Source organism: Pristis pectinata, chromosome 14 (assembly GCF_009764475.1).
Source record: "Pristis pectinata isolate sPriPec2 chromosome 14, sPriPec2.1.pri, whole genome shotgun sequence".
In the NCBI taxonomy this organism is placed as follows: domain Eukaryota; kingdom Metazoa; phylum Chordata; class Chondrichthyes; order Rhinopristiformes; family Pristidae; genus Pristis; species Pristis pectinata.
The window spans coordinates 21,887,265-21,908,934 of NC_067418.1; the positions used below are offsets into that span (position 1 = coordinate 21,887,265).

The 21,670-nt window shown below is 41.1% G+C and overlaps 1 protein-coding gene across 3 annotated transcripts in view; it reads left to right on the forward strand.

Annotated features, from left to right (window-relative positions):
• lrrc4ca (leucine rich repeat containing 4C, genome duplicate a) overlaps nucleotides 1-21,670 on the forward strand; it is a 707,523-nt gene that overhangs the window by 433,191 nt on the left and 252,662 nt on the right. For all 3 annotated transcript variants that reach the window (XR_007957431.1, XM_052029189.1, XM_052029188.1), the window contains 2 exons: nucleotides 16,027-16,228; nucleotides 18,661-18,724. The gene's annotated coding sequence lies outside the window, so the exon portion shown is untranslated. The remainder of the gene's footprint in view (nucleotides 1-16,026; nucleotides 16,229-18,660; nucleotides 18,725-21,670) is intronic.

Sequence of the window (21,670 nt, forward strand, 5' to 3'; positions counted from 1 at the left end):
TCTTCAAATTGTTTCATTGATAGTACAGTGCAAGGTAATGAAGCTCCAATTATAATTTTCCATGTATTCTGAATTCATTTTATGCACTTCTGTGTTTTGTAGGGGAGATCAGAGGCCATGCCCTATATGCACAATGCTGTCAATAACCAAAATTTCTTGAGTGATAATCATTAAACTTTGCTGCATTTATTGTCTGCAAAGTATCCTGGGATTTCAGACTTCCCCAATGTCTGATGAGGCATTTTTAAATGCACAGTTTGACAGGATCAAGGTGGTTGCACAGGCTACTGTTCATGGAGATTGCTTCTAGAGGATTGTAGCTATGCTTTTGGACTCCAGCAGATAGCATAATCTTTTCTCAGGAAGTCTTCTCTACTTCTGAGAGACGCAAAATGGATTCCCCAGGACTTCCCATCATTTTTCTCATAGAGGAAGAGGAACAGGTGACGATTGGAAAGTCAGATTGATTAGGCAGCACCGTAGGAGGGCTGTACTAGACTAGCACAGCATATTCAGCAGGATCTTGAGACACAGGCATACTTCCCAACACTAACCTAGGAGCTCTAACTTAGGAAGCTGTGCTTCAGAAACAAAGCTTTGGATGATTTTTCTTTCCAGCAGCAGCGAGATCCAGAACTAATGTTCGTGGGTCTCAGGTTTCATGCCAACAGTGCATTTTGGGAAGTTACTGAGGACTTGCTGTCAAATTAATTTGCTGTGTGCTCCTCCATAAGCAAGTCATCTATGTCTTGTTTGCCAGAACCTCTTAATTTATGCCAAATTATCAGCTGGCATTCCACCGCTTACATTTGAATGGACCATCAAAGTACTTAAATTGGTGGATTCCTTAGGATTTAGGAGATTGAAGCATTTCTTATTCTCATAAGGAGAGAAATAGCATATTGATAACTCAGACATTGCTATGCATAGCATGGTATGAAGTCGATATTAATATGAAGAGGTAAGCTTTCTATATCCCAAATGTACAGCTTATTTATGGTGACAGGGACAACATCTTGCATTTGAATTCACAGCATGCTTAGCACTGTTGTGTTTTTTTGGTCCAGCTTTTCATTACTCTTTTAATTATTGAGATTCCTCAGGGTGAAGAGAGGGATCTGTTTCTACTTTGATTCATCACACAAAAAGCACTGGAGGAACTCAGCAGATCAGGAAGCACCTATGGAGGGAAATGGACAGTCGATGTTTTGGGTCAAGACCCTTCATCTGGAGTGCAGATGAGGGGTCTCGACCCGAAATGCCAACTGTCCACTTCCCTCCATTGATGCTGCCTGACCTGCTGAGTTCCTCCAGTGCTTTTTGTGTGTTGCTCCAGATTCCAGCATCTGCAGTGTCTTGTGTCTTTGCTTTGCTGCTCACAGGACTGTTGATGATGTAGAGAGACCCTGCCCTGATACACCTATGAAGTGTAAAGATAAAATTGGGAAGACCAAAGTAAGGCCTGGGGTTTAAGTTGCATTCAGCTCAAGGGAAAATTGTGAATTGAGGAGTGTGCCAGTGAAGGAGTTGGTAACATCGATGTTGGATAATCTGCTTGCATTCATTTCTTTGTGACAGGACCATGAGATCACCATTCATTGCTTTGCTTACAATGAATGACAAATCCTTTATCTCTGTTCAATCACCTCATACTGTTCTGTTTTGCTTGCTTATTGATTCCTCATCTGCACTTCGTATATCCTACTCAAATGCCTTTTGATTGCTCTGTCCGAGGGACAGGGATACTGACACAATCAGTGAGCTGTTGCCAGTGTTGTTGGAGGTTCAGCAGCTGCAAGGTCTAAACCTCAAAAATTTGCTCTTTCTGTGCCCAAACTTATTGTTCTCAATGTTTAAACAGTAATTATTCATTCTTATTCAAATGTTTATTTTATATTATTATGAGCAATATAGTGACTGGTAAAGAAATTGAAGAATGCATACAAACTTGGAAATACTGCTACATAGTGTTTTTGGGTAATACACTGTGCAACTTTATCAAAAAAAGAACATTTACCAACACTACCAGGTGCTTGTGAGGCAGGAGCATGTTTTAAGAACTTTGTCCCAGGTCTGCTATGTGCATGGCACACAAATACACGGAGGCATCAAAGGGGATGTTTTGCTATCACTTGAATGGAATTGTTCTGTGCACAGGAAACCCATGAGTAGTACACGCCTCATGCAATGAAGCATATCTTAACCAGAAGGTTGAATTCTTTCTGTTATTAACATTCTCACAAAGTCTCTGCAGCAACAGACATTTTGATATTTCCCTCCCCAACTGCCAAATGTGAATGGATGTCAGCCTTGGCCATTGCTTCATAATCTGGTGTCAAATGTCAAACATTAGCTTGATCTCCTCTGGTAACCTGCAGGTCTTTTGGCTGTTTCATGTCCTAATTTGCAACAGGAATTCATACAGACCCCTAACATCTTCTCGGTGTGTTTTTTCTATCATTTCCTTTCTGTTCCCTCTGCCAGTTTCCTTGAACCCATGTCACTGTTTTACAAGCTTTCTGCAAAGGGAAATTGGTCCTTTTATTTCTCCATTTTGGCTCCTCATAATTTTATACATCTCAATCAAATCTTCTCTCAGCATTCTCTACTCCAGAAAAACAATCCCAATCTATCCAGTCATTCAAAAAGCAAAATACAATCTAATTTTCCCTCAGTTAAAATCCTGACAGTACTGTAAATTTCATCTGGACCCTCTCTGGTATATCATATCATTGCTGTGTTGCTATGACCAGAACAATAAGGCATGCTCAAGCTATGGTCCACATACATTCTAGCAGAATATTCCTGCTCTTGTCTTCCATGTCTTGGCTAACAAAGCAAAGCAACCCTTCTTGCGCTTTCTTTTCTTGCTGTCTTTAAAGATCTGTGGGCAGACATTCCGATGTCCTCTTATTCTTCCACACCTCTCAGTATCACCTCATTTGTGTCTCTTCTTATGCCTTGAGGTAGATCCCTAAATGCTTCAGTGTTAAAGTCCATTTGCGACCTTTCCATGCAATTGACTAGACCCTCTATACATTCCAGAAGTCCCTAGTTTTCCTTCTTACTCTTGAATACAAGACCATTTTTTGTAACATTGACAACCTCTTTCTCATGCATTTTATTTATAAGTCTGCATCATTTATCTGTACTATGAACAGCAAGGGATTGAGCAGTGTGCCATGTGGAACCCCAGTGGTAGCAACCTTTCAGTCACAAAAGCCCCTGTCAAACTTGTTTCTCAACAATTTTGGCTCCAATTTATCACTCTCCCTTAGATCCCATGGACTTTTAATTTTTTGACCAGCTTGTTCACATTCCAAAACTACGACTGCTACTTTTTTGGGTTTTTTTTAGTTCTTCATCCTACCAATTCCCTTCCAAGCTGGTATAAATTCTCTAGAAATGGATTGGCAGAAACACCTGCAAAGATATTGGTCCTGGCCCTTTCGAGGTACAAGTCATCTACAGTTCCAGCCTTTCCCAGAACTAGTAGAGGGTGATGAATCTGTGGAATTCATTGCCATAGACAGCTGTGGAGGCCAAGTCATAGGGTATATTTAAAGCGAAGGTTGATAGGTTCTTGATTAGTAAGGGTGTCAAAGGTTACAGGAAGAAGGCAGGAGAATGGGGATGAGAGGAAAAAATAAATCAGCGATGATTGAATAGCAGAGCAGACTTGATGGGCTGAATAGCCTAATTGTGCTCCTATGTGTTATGGTCTTTTGAGATCCTCCTCCTTAAGCTCTTTACTATCTCGATAAAATGTGTCTGCAGTACCTCCTGCTGTTCTCCACCAATGCTTTTATTCTTAGGCAATCCCCACAGGATCTAGAATGATTTGCTTCTGTTCCAACTGTGTCATTCTGATTGGCTGAGGCAACTGATGAGGTTTCCTGTTCAACATTGCTCTGTTCCTAGGGCTCTGCAAATCAACTTTGGCACTAAATTAAGATGTATATTCAACATTTTGTCCAGAGTATTAAGTAAGGGATTTATTAGCTGTCATGGTATGAAAAGGAATCTGATAAATTGGGGATTTACTTTTAAGGCAATTGATTTGTCAAGCAGTGATGAAACATACACTGTTACTGCTGGTAGCAGACATTACTGGCATATATTTAGTGATGTGTAGATGAGCACTGTATTAAACTAATCCTGTATAGAATGACAGTTCATAATAATAATTCATATATATTGTACAGCTAGTTTTAAAACACACTGCAAGTCTTGCATTTAATTTCCAATTCTAAAGTATTTGCATGATTTTTTTCTGCTTTTTTTTGTCACTTATATTGTTATGAACTAAATGGGACTGAGGGTTCAGCCAGGTCATCATTCTGTATGCATAAACTGGAATTAGGAAGTTATTTGGATCGCTGGTCCAGAATTTCCTGCGAACAACGACCCACTCCCCTACCACAACAGATCTTTCAGTTGCAGGTTGGTTCATGAAGTTGGCTTCAATGTGATCTGTGAAGCCCTGTGCAGAGTGTCACCTTCTTACCGTAAGAAGCTCGTAGAAATGCCCCGAGAATCAGCTAATCAATGAAATTACAAAATTATGAGGGACATAGATAAGTCCTCTTAGCAGAGATGCCTGTAACCAGAAGGTTTATGGTAAGAGGTAGATTTAGAGGGAACTTGAGGAAGAATTTTTTCACCCAAAAGGTGATTAAATTCTGGAAGCCACTTCTGGAGGGGATGGTGGAGGCAGGAACTCTCGCAATATTTAAGAAATATTTCGATGAATACTTAAGTGCCATGGCATAGAAGGCAATGAGCCAACTGCTGTAAAATAGGGTTAATATAGATAGATACTTGATGGATGGCAGGGACGTGGTTTGTCAAAAGTCCTGTTTCCATGATGTATGACCCTATGACTCCAACATTCTCTGATATTAGTTCACTTCCAAAGTCCATTTGCTGGTCTTAGCGTAGTTCTGGAGGGTATGTCAACAGTTACACAATCTATGCAATGCCAGATGTGCACTGTTTGACCATACCATGAGAGTGCAGTTGACAGTGCAGGAGCAGAGACTCCTGTACTCTTTCAGGATATAAGATAACATAAGATCTCTTTATTAGTTACATGTACATAAAAACACACAGTGAAATGCATCTTTTTTTTCCGTAGTGTTCTGCGGGCAGCCCGCATGTATCGCCATGCTTTCGGCGCCAACATAGCATGCCCAAAACTTCCTAACCTGTATGTCTTTTTTTAGAATGTGGGAGGAAACCGGAGCACCCGGAGGAAACCCACGCAGATACGGGGAGAACATACAAAATCCTTACAGACAGTGGCCGGAATTGAACCCGGATCACTGGCGCTGTAAAGCGTTACGCTAACCGCTACACTACCGTGCCTGCAGCCACTGGTTATCGGGCACTGTCAAGCCGCCTTCTCAGACTGCAGGCATACCAGTTCTTAACTCACAGTTGGGAGCTGGCACATCAAGAGCACAAGCTCATTGTGATCATCTTGAGAGGACAGCTCAATCTCAGAGCAAAGAACAGAGCCAGTCTTCCAGCAGCCACTAGGGAAGCACTGCAGTGGGATGATGGGTTTCCACATGGAAAATCGTTCCAACTAAGAGGCACAAGTGGTGAATAGATATTGATTCACTGTTTCAGTAATTTTCCTCTGCATTCGAATATTTCCTTTCATTAAGGTTTTTGTTACTCTGTTTCTGCAGCTTCTGCTGACTGAAGCCATTTAATTTAACTGAATATGGATTCCGCTTGTGTTCTTTGTCCCTCAGTTCTTTCCCCTTAGTTATCCAAGGTTAGGAAGACAAAAGCAACAGAGTGTTTGTGCTGCTGTGACTTCAAAGCACAAGTTGAATGCCCACATCAGTGCATCCAACCTGTATCCTACCCTACAAGACTGTAAAGTCCCTTTCTAGTGTGATGCTTGTCCACTCATTGGATACCCTTCACAATGCCATTCATAGACTTGCTGTGTGAGAGTAATCGAGGTGCTATTTCAGAAGGCCATGTGGAGGAACCTAGGCTACTCTATGGAGCCTGGCTTCAGAAAGCAACCAGTGCTCCCAGCAGCAGATGACTATTGTCAGACTCCCTGACAGCATGATGATTAGATGCTGACAATGGTTGTGGCTCATGTGGATGTTTCAAGGTTTATAATGATGCTTACAATAGAACAGGGTTTTCCCCATGAATTTTCCAGCAGTACGGAGTGACTCCATGATGAGTCAGATCCAATTGGCAGAGCAAGTAGTCAGTGATCTAAAATGCCTTAGGAAATCTGAGAATGACATCAATTTTGCAATGAAACTGGAAGATACTAAACACTAAAGCAGCAGAGCATGTTTCTGCCTTGCTGTGTGACACATTTCTATCATTCAAAAATCATTGTTTCAATTATCACTGAAGGGTAGAGAGAGAAGATGGTTGCTCAGCTCCAGTGCTGTGTTTCTTTCACAAAGACTTTTTGGAGGCAGTCAGACCCAATCTATGATCGTTAGTCTGTAATTGTACTCACTGAAATGCCTAATGGGCTGCAGTGTTTGAGGTTTGTCTGCAATTTCAAATGAGACTATAATAAAGGGGTTAGGGGTTACAGGGAGAAGGCGGGTGAATGGAGTTAAGAAAATCAGCCATGATTAAATGGCGGTGCAGACTCAATAGGCTGAGTTCTGCTCCTATATCTTATGGTCTTATGGGCATTATTAAACTTTATACGATCAAACAAAATGACAGCAATTTGCAGGTGTTGCCCGGTATTCTATTGAATCAAAGAGATTAAGTGTCCTTCTGACCTTATTGAACAGCTCTGATATTTTGCATTTTTAAGTATCCATTAATGCAACTGTTCTAATTGAACCATTTGATGAGAACCTGAATGGGTTAAGATGAAAAATGCTGCTTGGTTGAAGGCATTCAGCTTCTGAGACTAATTCAAAATGCAGCAGGTGTTAGACATGAAAAATGAAAGCAGTATACGGACAATGAGGAGTAACATTCATATTTTTTCCAAGGCTTCACAATTATGACTTACTTAATTAGGTCCTTAATAATGAGTAAGCCCTGATTCAGTTTGGCTGAAGCTGAGATTAAACTGTTGTTTATGGGAGAGAACTCTGCATTTCTTTTAAGTTACATCTTGGAAATCATTATTATTTCCAGAATATGAAAGTCAAAAAAAAACTGCAGATGCTGGAATTCTAAAACAAAAGCTGGAAATACTCAACAGGTCAGGCCACCTCTGTGGGAAGAGAAACAAGTCAGCCTTTGAAGTTGGAGACCCTCACCCTTATATGGTCAATCTCTGATGCTTCCCTTCCTTTTCTGGATCTCTTTGTCTTCATCTCAGGAGATAGGCTAGCTACTTAACATCCACTACAAGCCTACAGACTCCTATAGCGATCATGACTGTTCCTTGTCACACCTTGCATCCTGTTAGAACTGATATGCAATGCTTTCCTCGGTCATCTCCTCACCTGATCATTATGTTTCCTTTCAAAACAACCTCCTGCTGGACATTTCCTCGTGAAACCTTGTTAGTCACATCAAATCATCCTTCAATGGGTAATAACATGTCATAAAGTCATACAGCACAAAAACAGCCCCTTCAGTCCACCATGTCTATGTCAACCATCAAGTACTCATCGATACGAATCCCATTTACCAGCACTTGGTGATTCAAATGCTTGTCCAAATACCTTTTAAATGCTGTGAGAATACCTGTCTCCAGATTGCAACCACCCTCTGGGTAGAAAGATATTCCTCTTCCTCCTCACCTTAAACCCATGTCCTCACGTTTTAGATGTCTTTGATCCTGAAGCCCCACAGTTATCAGCAAGTATGAGATCTGAGAATCAGTATAGATAACTTCCAGCACCATGTGTTCAGTGTAAAATTGCGGAAAATAGACAATAGCGAGGAGCCTTTGGGCTTCCACAATCGCGCAGGCATAGGTGGGAGTCCCAAATATCCTAACAATTATGTAGGAGAATGCTAGCTGCTCCACATAGAACTGTCAGCAATTCCCAGGAAAATCCAGGACATTCTGCTTTTACCTGACTGCACTGTATTCCAGTTAAGCCACTGAACAGGGATAAGATATACAAAATAATACAAAACTGTGTACGAAATAAGGTAGATGAACTCATAGCGTAGTTAGAAATTGGCAGATATGACGTTGGGGGTATCACAGAGTCATGGTTGAAAGAAGATCACAGCTGGGAGCTAAATATCCAAGGATACATATCCTATCGAAAAGACAGGCAGGTGGGCAGAGGTGGTGGGGTGGCTCTGTTGGTAAAAGATGAAATCAAATCCTTAGAAAGAAGTGACATAGGATCAGAAGGTGTAGAATCCTTTTGGGTAGAGTTAAGAAGCTGTAAGTGAGTGTAGTCACTATTACCAAGGAGAAGGTGCTTGGCAAACTGAAAGGTCTGAAGGCAGATAAGTCACCTGGACCAGATGGATTACACCCCAAGGTTCTGAAAGAGGTAGCTGAAGAGATTGTAGAGGCATTAATAGTGATCTTTCAAGAATCACTAGAGTCAGGAATGGTTTCCAGATGAATGGAAAATCACAAATGTCACTCCACTCTTTAAGGAGGGAGGCAAAAGACAGGAAATTATAGGCCAGTTAGCCTGATTTCAGAGTCCATTATTAAGGATGAGGTTTCGGGGTACTTGGAAGCTCATGATAAAATAGGCTGAAGTCAGCATGGTTTCCTTAAGGGAAGATCTTGCCTGACAAATCTGTTGGAATTCTTTGAGGAAGTAACAGACAGGATAGACAAAGGAGAGTCAGTGGATGTTGTTTACTTGGATTTTCAGAAGGCCTTTGACAAGGTGCTGCACATGAGGCTGCTAAACAAGATAGGAGCTCGTGATATTACAGGAAAGGTACGAGCATGGGTAGCAGATTGGCTGACTGGCAGAAGGCAAAAAGTGGGAATAAAGGGGGCCTTTTCTGATTGGCTGCTGGTGACGTCATATTCCGCAAGGGTCAGTGTTGGGTCAGCTACTTTTCATGTTGTATGTTAATGATCTCAATGACAGAATTGAGGGCTTTGTGGTTAAGTTTGCGGATGATACAAAGATAGGTGGAGGGGTAGGTAGTGTTGAGGAAGCAGGGAGTCTAGAGAAGGATTTGGATGGGTTGGGGGAATGGTCAAAGAAGTGGCAGATGGAATACAATGTAGGGAAGTGTACGGTCACGCACTTTGGTAGAAGGAATATTTTCTAAACGGGGAGCGAATTCAGAAATTGGAGGTGCAAAGGGACTTGGGAGTCCAAGTGCAGGATTCCCTAGAGGTTAATTTGTAGGTTGAATCAGAAGTAAGGAAGGCAAATGCAATGTTAGCATTCATTTCGAGAGGACTAGAATATAAAAGCAAAGATGTAATGCTGAGGCTTTATTAGGCATTGGTCAGACCACATTTGGAGTATTGTGAGCAGTTATGGGCCCCATATTCAAGGAAGGATGTGCTGGCATTGGAGAGGGTCCAAGGAAGGTTTACAAGAATGATCCTGGGAATGAAAGGGTTAACGTATGAGGAGCATTTGATGGCTCTGGGCCTGTACTTGCTGGAGCTTAGAAGGATGAAGGGGGATCTCATTGAAACCTACTGAATATTGAAAGGCCTGGATAGAGTGGACGTGGAGAGGATGTTTCCAGTAGTGGGAGAGTCGAGGACCATAGGGCACAGCCTCAGAATAGAAGGACGTCCCTTTAAAACAGAGATAAGGAGGAATTTCTTTAGCCGGAGGGTGGTGAATCTGTGGAACTCATTGTCACAGACATCTGTGGAGGCCAAGTCATTGGGTATATTTAAAGCAGAGGCTGGTAGGTTCTTGATGAGTAAGAGTGTCAAAGGTTACAGGGAGAAGGCAGGAGAATGGGGTTGAGAGGGAAAAATTAATCAGCCATGATTGAGTGGCAGATCAGACTTGAAGGACTGAATGGTCTAATTCTGTTCCTGTGTATTATAGTCTAAAATAACAGGAACCCAGTCTTGTCCACTCCCAAAGACCAGTGAAGCTAAGACCAGTTTTATTTCCCCAGACTTGAATTCAACCTGAAGAGCAGGGAAAATTCTTATAGGCAAGAAAAATAGTAAATTTTGCACATGAAACAGAAGGATGGAGATGATGGATAACAGAAATCACAAAGAAATGAAGACACAAGGGACTGTAGATGCTGGAATCAGGAGTAATGAACAATCTGCTGGAAGAACTCAATAGACCGAGCAGCATCTGTGAGGGAGAAGGAATTGTCAATGCAAGGTTTCCATCTGAAACATTGGCAATTCCTTCCTCCCCCCAACAAATGCTGGTCAACTGGATGAGTTCCTCCAGCAGATTGTTTGTTGTTTCACAAAGAAGTGAGCTTATGGAGCTGGCAAGTTGAATTGTACAGAGCTTTTGATATACTGTATATTTGCAGTAATTGAACTTGAAAGAGGTTTGTGGAACTAAACCCCTGTCTTCTTCACTGATGCATGTACCATGAGGGTGAATAACTTTTAATACAAGAACCTGGAATTACACAAAAAATTGTGGATCAAGGACATAGTTTTAATAACGTTTTCTGATTCAACATTTTTGTTTTTATATATAAATAAAACATATAAAGATGTATGTCAATTTTTTTCAGAGGTACAGTTGAAAATTCAGAGCCTGATCATAGACATTGGACCTACTGTATCTTCACTTTTTTTAATGCAAAAGCCATTTTACATGTTTTAGCACAATAGTGACCATTTCCAGTTACAATCCTGCCCATTATTCAAACAAATGGGCATTTCTAAGCACAATTCACCTTAATGTAGCTGATATTTTCTGGCATCATTCACATACGTCATTCACATACCATCAAAGTGTGTGACATTCACCTTTGCCATACCAGCAGAGACTGAAGCAATAACTTGTGACCTGCGTCCTTTGCTTTCAACTCCCAGTAAAATAGGGAGTAAATCGTGCAGCAGCCAGCAAAGAGAGTGAATCCAAGAGTCCCCACTGGGGTGTTGATGTGTAGCCAGGTGCATCTGCCTGCCTGCATTTTTAATGCTCTGCATATTTCACACATCATTGCTGGGTCTCACAGTACTTAATGCAGCCATGCACAGCAGAGATACATGCTGCGATTTCTGCAGGATGATCAGCCCTGCCTTGCATTGCATGACACTTGGTTCAATCTGCAACGACAATCGCATTGCAAAGGAGGAATGCTTACTTCTCTCTTTCCTGTTTTCCTTCAAACCCGGTCCAGTATTTGTTGTGGAGAATATAATTTTCAGGCTGAGACTTGTCTCTGAAGATTCCTACCAACGAAAACATGGCACCCCTTTAGCCCACAGGCTAGTGGAGGCTAAAGCATCGGGGGTATTTAAAGAGGAAGTAGATACATTTTTAAAAAATCAGAGAATTGATGGCTATGGGGAACTGGCAAGATGAGTCGATGAGGCCTGGAGCAGATGAGCCATGATCTTCTTAAATGGCAGGGCAGACTTGAGGGGCTGGGAGGCCTACTCGTGCTCCTATATTCTTGTGTTCTTATGTTTTCATGATCTTTTCAGGCAGTTATCATTGGGAACTGTGTTAGAGATTCATGAGTTATGGAATTATTTGGATATAGCAGATAATAATTCAAACAAGAACCAGAGTTAAGTTCTGTCCTGGTCAAATCACGTAAATGCCAAGGCCAAGAAAGCTCACCAGCACCTCTACTTCCTCAGGAGGCTAAGGAAATTTGGTTTGTCCCCTTTGACACTCTCCAACTTTTATCGATGCACCATAAAAAGCGCCCTATCTGGATGCATCACAGCTTGGTATGACAACTGCTCTGCCCAGGACAGCAAGAAACTGCAGAGAGTTCTGGACACAGCCCAGTGCGTCACGGAAACCAGCCTCCCCTCCTTGGACTCTTGTCTTTACCTCTCAATGTCTTGGTGAAGCAGCCAGCATAATCAAAGACCCCACCCACCCGGGTCATTCTCTCTTCTCCCCTCTCCCATCAGGCAGAAGATATAGGAGCCTGAGGGCACATACCGCCAGGCTCAAGGACAGCTTCTATCCCACTGTGATAAGATTATTGAACAGTTCCCTTATACAATGAGATGGACTCTGAACTCACAACCTACCTTGTTGTGACCTTGCACCTTATTGTCTACCTGCACTGCGCTTCCTCTGTTGCTGTGACACTTTACTCTGTACTGTTATTGTTTTTACCTGCACTACCTCAATGCACTCTGTACTAACTCAATGTAACTGCACTGTCTAATGAATTGACCTGTACGATCAGTATGCAAGGCAAGTTTTTCACTGCACCTCGGTACATGACAATAATAAACCAATACCAATTAATGTAAATTGCAATCAATAATCAGTTTGAACTTAAAAGGATAGCTTTGAAACCAAACAGTACCGTCTACAGAGCACAGGCTGCTGGCCCACGGCAGGAGGCTGGCTGCTCAAGATATATGGTTTGCAACGTGAAGTGACCATAAGACATACTCGTATGCATCAGCCAAATGTAAATCAATGGGGTTATGTTAATTGGCCTACATCAAACCAGGCAACTATGGCTAAGTTATTTTGCACCATTGTGACCACGTTCAAGGAAGCTTGCGGACCAGACTGACATTGTCACTTAGCACATCAAACATTGTCAAAGGCATATTTGGTCTATCAATAGTTGGGATATTTGTGTACTCAGAGAGTCAGCCCTCAAAGCATTATTTTTGGGTGTCTGGGTTCTCTGTCCTCAGAAGGTTTAGACCATCCACTTTGTCCCAGCAAAGGTGTTCACTTTGTCCCAGCAAAGAGAAATGGGGGGCTATGTGGGAGGGAAGGGTTAGATAGATCTTAGAGCAGGATAAAATGTTGGCACAACATTGTGGGCTGAAAGGCCTGTACTGTGCTGTATTGTTCTATGTTCTATGTGTTTGAACATTCAGAAGTGTCTCCCATCGTAGGAATGCAACACAATGGAAACATTGTCAGACTTAAAATATTGATGTAAACAATGTCATTGTAGCTATTGAAATTGTATTAAATCTCCTGCTGTTACCTTTGATCTTAAGGGTATAAAAATGTGGTGTACTTTGAGTTTGGGAGACTCTGCCGAGAGGGTGTCCAGGAGAATGCCTATTTGTCATGATGAATAAAGACTTTTATATTACCAGCTTCAGTGTCTCTCTGGTGACTAAGATCACAGTCACCACCTGCACAGGTCACATTTTAGTGCATCAATCAGGGCGAAATCTCCCCTGGTTAATTTTCCTTCAGAATTTCTCAAAGTAATATTTTTCCTTAAGTTTGTTTTTTTTTGGTGTGGGTGGATTTCCTAGGTTGGCCAATAGCACCACACACAACACTTGTTTCACACATCAAATAACAGTGCACTCTAATTTCCAGGCACATGTCTGCCACAGTCCAGTCCATATCTAAAGCTCTGATTTGGCTTATTTATTCTTGGCATTACCCCAACAGTTGCAAAAAGGATAACCAGTGCTTTTATTTTAATAATGATTTGTGAGGGAAGCAGCAGCCAGAGAAAATCCTGACATTGCTGTGAGCCAGACCCTGCTGTCAAAACAAATTTATTGCAGAAAATCCTTTTTCGAGCTTATCAAAAAATATAAAAATTCCAAGCAAAGCCTTAAGTGTTCCTTTCTGAATATTCCACTACTTAACAGTCCATCCTCCTTAAATGTCACTTCTCCTGCTCTCTGAATTCAGACCAAGTCCTGTTTTCCCTGGAGTGAAGGAGACGGGTAATTTATGTAGAGGTTAATAAAATTATGAGGGGCATAGAGAGTTAGTCTTTTTCCCAGAGTAGAAGAGTCTAAAACTAGAGGGCACAGGTTTAAGGTGAGAGGAGTAAGATTTAAAGAGGATCTGAGGGGTAGGTGTTTTTCTCAGAGGGTAATGGGTATATAGAATGAGCTGCCAGAGGAGAGTACAATTTCAACAGTTAAAAGACATTTGGACAGGTGCATGGATAGGAAAGGTTGAGAGGGATATGGGCCAAATGCAGGCGAATGGGATTTATGTAGATAGGCATCTTGCTCGGTGTGGAGGAGTTGGATGGAAGGGCCTGTTTCTGTGCTATATAACTCTATGCTTATATGTTAAAAAAACTGGCCTCCACAGCCTTATATGATGGAAAATTCTATAGGTTCGCCACACTCTGAATGAATCTCAGTCCTAATTATCTTGAGACTGTGGCCCTTTTGACGAGAATCCCACAGCCAGGAGAAATATCCTCCCTGCAGCCAAACTATATTTTTCAATAGAATCACCTCTGATTCTTCTAAACTCTTGTGAATACAGTCCTGGGAGGTCAATTTCTCCTCAAATGACTGTCCCCTCATCAAAGAAATCAGTCTGGTGATCCCAAAGAAATCCAATTATTTCTATTTTCTGCTTCCTATCTGTCAACCAATTTTCAATATTTTTTAGTATTTTGCTCCCTATCCCATGTGCTTTCATGTTGCACACTCACCAGTACCTGTGGGACTTTATTAAAGGCATTCTGGAAATTCAAATACACTGTTCCGCATCTATCAGTTACATCCTCAAAAAACACCAGAAGGTTTGTTAAACACAGTTTTCCTTTGATAAACGCATGTTGATATTCCCTAATCCTGTTGATGTTCTCTGTTCAGTGTTCTGTTAGAACATTCTTTGTAATAGACGCTAGCATTTTCCCTGCTACCTATGTTAGAGCTAACCCATTTGTCATTCTTTGTTTTCCATCCTTTCTTATAAAATACGTTAGTCTCCAATCTGCAGAGATTATTCAATAATCTGTAGAATTTTGGAAGGTGACAAATATTGCAGCCACAATTTTCATGGCTACATCGTTTAGAGCTCTGGCATGCAGATTATTAGGCCTGTGGCTTTAAGTTACTTTGATTTCTCATGACTTTCCTCATCATTTTTCTTGAATTCCTCCTTTGCGGTCTTGATTCCCTAGCATTTCTGGGGAATTATTTGTATTCTCTTCCATGAAGACAGAAACAACATAATTGTTTTATTCCTCTGCCATTTCCTTGATCCCCATTATAAATCCTCCCATTTATGACTTACGGAACTACATTTTTCTTCATTAATCTTGTGCCTTTTTTACATACTTGTAGAAGCTTTTACAGTCTGCTTTTATGATCCTTGCAAATGTACTCTTGTATATCTCAATTTTTACTCTCTAAAACAATCTCTTCATTTTTTAAAATTCTTTAGTGTTTCTAGTCTTCAGGCTTGCTAATTTTTCTGGCAACTTGAAATGAACCCTCTTTGGATCTAATATTATCCTTTAACTCCCTTTGTTGACATTGGTTGGATTGCTCTTCCTAATGTTACATTTCTTGCATTCCTACTTTGCCTATCCATGATCATGCCTTCCAATGAAGGTGCCCACTTGTTCATAGCCAACTCACTTTCCATTCCTTCGTAGTTTCCTTTGTTTAGATTTATGACCCCATTTTCTGTTTGAACGAGTCAACAAAGAATTCTATCATGCTGTGGTCACTCTTCTCCACAGGAATCCACTCAACGAGATTAATAACTAATAAATAATTAATAACTAACCGTGACATTGTTTCTGAGCTTCCTCACATGCACCCCACCACCCCCTGACCAATGCTCCACCACATCACCCTTCCTACATTGTTAGCTGAAGGAAGGGAAGATATGGTTGCTTTCAACCGTAGGTCTAAATACTTCAGCATTCCTGAGTAAATAAGATAATAACTCATCCAAAGATAACTTTGGAAATCTCTATCCTTCAGATGGTTCTACAGCTAGAATAGTTGCAGAGAACATCCAGTTGCAGTCCATAATTGCAAGTCTCCAAGAGGTTCCTAAAAATTTCTACTGTAAATATAGGGATACCCATAGTTAGTAATGTAAGAGTGTAGGCTCTACAACGGCAGTGTCAATCGTTGGACTATACAATGTCAACTTATCGATAATTGTTCATCAGTTGCACTGGTAACCTTCCCAAGAGAACTTGTGGAACTAATATGTACCTCTTTTTAAACAGCTTATCCTGGGCTGTACAAGTCCACTTCCTACAACAACTGAAACTGCTAACCTATGACAGTATCGGATATAAATTGCCAGCACCAACGTGCACCTCCTCGTCAGAACTTTGCCATCATTGAGGATGCAGTATTTCCACTGATTGAAGGTGAATTCAAGAAGCCAGTGAAAGCGCTGAAGCTGAGGGGCCAGCAAGACAGCAGGTGAGTGCAGAAGTTGGTGGAATAATCTTTAGAGTCTTGGAGGAATAACACAATACACATGATGTGTTGATCTGCTCCAAGGTACACTTGGTAGATGAGGTGAATGGAAAGTTTGGTATCCAGCACATTAGGTCTACTGAATAATAGAATGATTTCACTTTGGAGAAAATTAATCATAAAAATTCGCAGCATCATTTCCCATGTAGGATTTTGTCACAATTCTCAGAGATTCAAGACTTTCCCTACAGCTCTCTGGTGCATTTATTGAGGGAAGTAGTTTATACTGTTGTATGAAACAACCTCTTCCAGACATATCCTGTTCACAACCCAGAGTTAGCGTACTTTATGACATGGTTGCCATTTCTGAGCAGCTTTTTACATCATCATCGTACAGTCATTTGTAGGGGTTAGATGCATCACCTCTTACTCGTTTAACCGGTTAACTGTGATTATTACTGCTATGTGCTGATTGACTGACCTGCTACAGTGATAAGCAAAGATGTGTTGTATCAGAATATGTAGTGTTGATAACTGGGCAGAACATACATGCATTTCCACTTAATGCTGTGAAAATAGGGTTCAAGTTGTGTTGCCGTTGAACCGTGCTCTTAAACTGTCTGGTCCAATCCAGGTGTGGCCTGTATCCACAGTAGTCATAGAATAATAATGTGGATTATGTATGGCAATAATTAGCTGTGGTGTAATGGGTACTCATTGGAAATGCTGTCACATTGAATTTCAATAAATTCTTTCTTGCAGAAGCTACAAGGTGCTTTTCTATCTTTCCAGTTTTCACTGCTTTTCTAATAATACTAAAATATCTAAATTGTCTCAGAATGGTTCTTAAAGAGGGTCTTAAAGTGGATGCAGAGTTTTGAGGGAGCTTGACAAATATTAATCCCAAAATTAAGGTAGAAAATAAAGAAACTCTTAGGGAAATTTAGAGCTATTTTGATGAACATGTTAAATTTTAAAATGATCAGATAGCATATTCTTAATATTGTATGTATACATTCAAGTCAGATAATCCCTTGTTGGTAATCTCATTCACATTTGTTTTGTGTCTTCTGTTTCAGTCAGCTCACCATCCATAATCATAATGATTAAACATACTTCCAAAATACATTGAAATGATACAACAACAATAGCAGCAAAAACAGAGTTATATACACTTTTAACATGGCAGAGCTTTCCAAAGTATGACATTAGGATCAAAAAACAAACTTCTCGAGGAACTCAGCAGATCAAGCAACTTCTGCGGGGGGAAAAGAATTGTTGACATTTCAGGTCGAGACCCCATATCAGGATCCTGATGTGTCCTGATACAGAGTTAGGACCTGAAACATCAACAATTCCTTTCCACCCACAGATACTGCTTGACTCGCTGAGTTCCTCCTGCAGTTTTCTTTTGCTCCAGATTCCAGAATTTGCAGTCTCTTCTGTCTACAAAGATATTAGGAAGGATGACCAAAAGGGTTGGTTTTTTGGAGTGGTCAAAGTGGAAAGCCATGTAGAGAATATTGAAGGGAATTCTGGAGCATTGGCCCTTGACCACAGAAACAATGGCTGCTAATAATGGAGGGATTAAATTTGAGAATAAACAAGATCAGAAAGGGGGAATGACCAACATCTCCAAAGATTGGAGTCATATAGAGATACAACACAGAAATAAGCCTTCAGCCCACCGTGTCTGCATCAACTATCAATCACCTACTTACACTATTTCTTACCTTAATCCTATTTTTTATTCCTCCCACGTTCCCATAAACTTTCCCCAGATTCACCTGCTTCACTAGGGGCAACTTACATGGCCAATTAACCCAACAACCAGCATGTCTTTGGGACCTGGGAGGAAACCAGAGCACCCAGAGCAAACCCACGCAAGTGACAGAGAGAAAATACAAACTCCACACAGACAGCACCCAGGCTTAGGAATGAACCCATGTCTCTGGTGCAGTGAGGCAGCGGCTCTTTTAACTACCCCACTGCTGCTGAGGGCTGAGACATAAGTAGAAGTGACGACAAAAGGAAGACTCTGAATATAAGGGTAGGAGTTTCATATTCAAGGTGTTGCTTAACGTAGAGACAGTGAAGGTAAACAAGCACAAGGGTGTTGGATAAATGGCACCTGTTTCAAGCCTGGATACAGGCAGCAGAGTTTTGGCTAACCTCAAGTTTTCTCTGTGAAGGTACATGGAATCATTATCATAGATGTTCAGTTCTGACTCTCAGATTTGTTTTATAAGTACACAGTGAAGAAAATTACTTCTGTTTAACTATTCAGGTTTAACTAATTACATTTTGGTCAATGTCTGTGTCGGCAATAGTCCCACACGATGCTCCTCATTTACATAGCACTACATTAAAAAGAGCTTGCAGGAAAGGTTTGATGAAAGGGCACAGATTGGTTATTTTTCATCTGCTTTCAACAGAACACAGAAGGCTAAATGTCACCAAAGGCTGACTGCAGCTGACGATACCAATTTTCTCCTCCAGGTCAGTATATTTGGTTGTTTTATCTACTAAAGGTAGTGGATGTTTAACTGTGGCTGACCATTTGTAATAAGTAAAATGATAGCTATCAGTAAGGAAGTGACTTATTGATAGTCCAGTGAAAATTACATTGCAGCAATAGATTGGCCTTGGGAAAAATACACACAGATGTGTGTCTAGTTGGAGGTTAAAGCATTTCTCAGGCAAGGCGATCAATTTCAGTAAAGAGCACAGTTAATCTGACTCATTGAAAGGAGCTATCAGTGTAAATGCAACCTCTTGATGTATATTTATTTGGACACTTTAGGAAAGATGCAGAGGTTTGGAGATACTGATTAAATTATTTTGTTGATGGGCATTGGGTTCAGAGCTTCCCTCTGGAAGAGCAGTACTGTTATTAGTACAAACAATTTTCAACCACTTTCCTACACTAATCCATACTGTGTCCTTCAAAATGAACAGGTGCCGATATATTTCCTTTAAATGAAGTTTTATTTTTCAAAGCTTTACCTTTGCGTCTTAAACTGAGTGCTAGGGGATGTACGAGTCCTTCAGCACCTCTCCCAGTCGCTTCATTAGATGGTGAGAACCCATCTCTGAGGAAAAAGTTGATCAATACTGTATTTCAAACTGCAAATTTTAAAGTGTAAATCCTAAACATCCACAAGTCAAATAAAGAGTATACAAATTAAGAATTTCAAAAAAAAGTTGTACTTTGCTTTCATAGAAAAGATTGTTAACACAGGTCCCTTAAAATTGTAACCCTATTACCTTTATCTTTTGGATTCTGATACATTAAAAGTATTTATCTGGAATCCAGGATTTTCATGGTTAATAGTCTTCATGGTAAGTTTTGGTATTATGTGGAACCAGTGGTTATTCCTATTTTTGACATGAGATTTGATTAATTGTACATATTTTAAGTCTCCACATTTTCTGACTCCTGATTGTCTGTTGAAGTCTCGGACGCTCGAGTTATACCTTGTGTGGGCGTTGATATTCATGGGTGCAGTGATTGTACTTAGTCGGGGGTCCAAACCAATTTCACTGGTAGCTTAATTTCCATTTGGTTGAAAATCCACAAGAGTTGACTCAGCACTACAAAGTTGCTCACCAATCAGCATAGACTGGGAATTTGATGGCTGCTCTGTAGAGCTATGACAGATGTAATGAGATGAATTGCGTGTGTGTGTGTGTGTGTGTGTGTGTGTGTGTGTGTGTGTGTGTGTGTGTGTGTGTGTGTGTGTGTGTTTGTGTGCTGATGGGGGAAATGGTCAAGGGTGGTGTCAGGTGGGAGGTGGGGAGCATGGATGAGTTGGCAGTGGGTGTCAACATATCTTTGGGGCCTGAAAGTGCATTCCTAACTCCACAATGGATTTTCTTTCTAGGATCAGTGGTTAAGTTGCTCAACATCAGAAATTGTGTGTAAAAATTCCAGAGTGCTTTGCACTTCATAAGACACCCAATTTGCATATTTCAAAGTGATGGCCTCCTTTTTCAGAATCCAACCTTGGATGATGGCAGCGACATTACCAGTGTAAAATGAGCAATAATGGACCCATATCATACTTACGCTGTGACAATCACATTTATGGCAGGAAGGGGAGGCCATAAACTTGGCTCATGGAACAATAGACTGGTGTGGACTTAATAGATGAAATGCCCTGCTTCTCTGCTGTAATATATTCTGATTTGCAATAGGTAGGACTTTCACAGTGAATGGTAGGGCCCAAGGAGTGTTGTAGAGCAGAGGGATGTAGGAGTGCAACCTCCCAGAGAACCTCGACCTACTGCAATTCGCCTACTGCTGAAACAGGACAATAGTGGATGCCATCTCCCTGGCCCTACACTCATCTCTGGAGTATCTGGACAGTAAAGACATCTATGTTAGATTATTGGTTGTTGACTACAGCTCCATCTTCAATATTATAATTCTAAGTGAACTCATCTCCAAACTCCTAGACCTGGGATTCATCACCTTTTGCAACTAGATCCTTGACTTCCTGACCAACAGACTGCAATTAGTAAGGATGAGCAGCAACACCTCCACCACAAGGCTGTGTCCTCAGCCCCCTACTCTACTCCCTACACACTCATGATTGTGTGGCCAGATTCTGCTCTAACTCCATCTACAAGTTTGCAGATGACACCACTGTAGTGGGCCGAGTCTCAAATAATGATGATTCACAGTACAGAAAGGTGATAAAGAGCCTAGTGACATGGTGTCAAGACAATAACCTTTCCCTCAATGTCAGCAAAACAGAAGAGCTGGTCATTGACTTCAGGATGGGGGGTGGTGCACAAGCTCCTGCCTATATCAACGGTGCTGAGGTCGAGAGGTTTGAGAGTTTCAAGTTCCTAAGAGTAAATATTACCAATAGCCTGTCCTAGTCCAACCACGTAGATGCCACGGTCAAGAAAGCTCACCAGCGACTCTACTTTTTCAGGAGGCTAAAGAAATTTGGCATGTCCCCTTTGACCCTCACCAGCTTTTGGAGATGCAAAATAAAAAAAAAACATCTTCTCTGGATGCATTACGGCTTGGTATGGCAACTGCTCTGCCCAAGACTGCAAGAAACTGCAGGGAGTTGTGGACACAGCTCAGTATATCATGGAAACCAACCTCCCCTCCATGAACTCTGTCTACACTTTTTGCTGCATCAGTAAAGCAGCCAACATAATCAAAGACCCTAACCACCCCAGACATTCTCTCTTCAAACCCCTCCCATCAGGCAGAAGATACAAAAGACTGAAAGCACGTACCACCAGGCTCAAGGGCAGCTTCTGTTATGACTATTGAACGGTCTCCTAGTATGATAAGAATGGACTCTTGACCTCACAATCTACCTCGTCATGGCCTTGCACTTTATTGTCTGCCTGCACTGCACCTTCTCTGTAACTGTAACACTTCATTCTGCATTCAGTTATTGCTTTCCCTTGTACTACCTC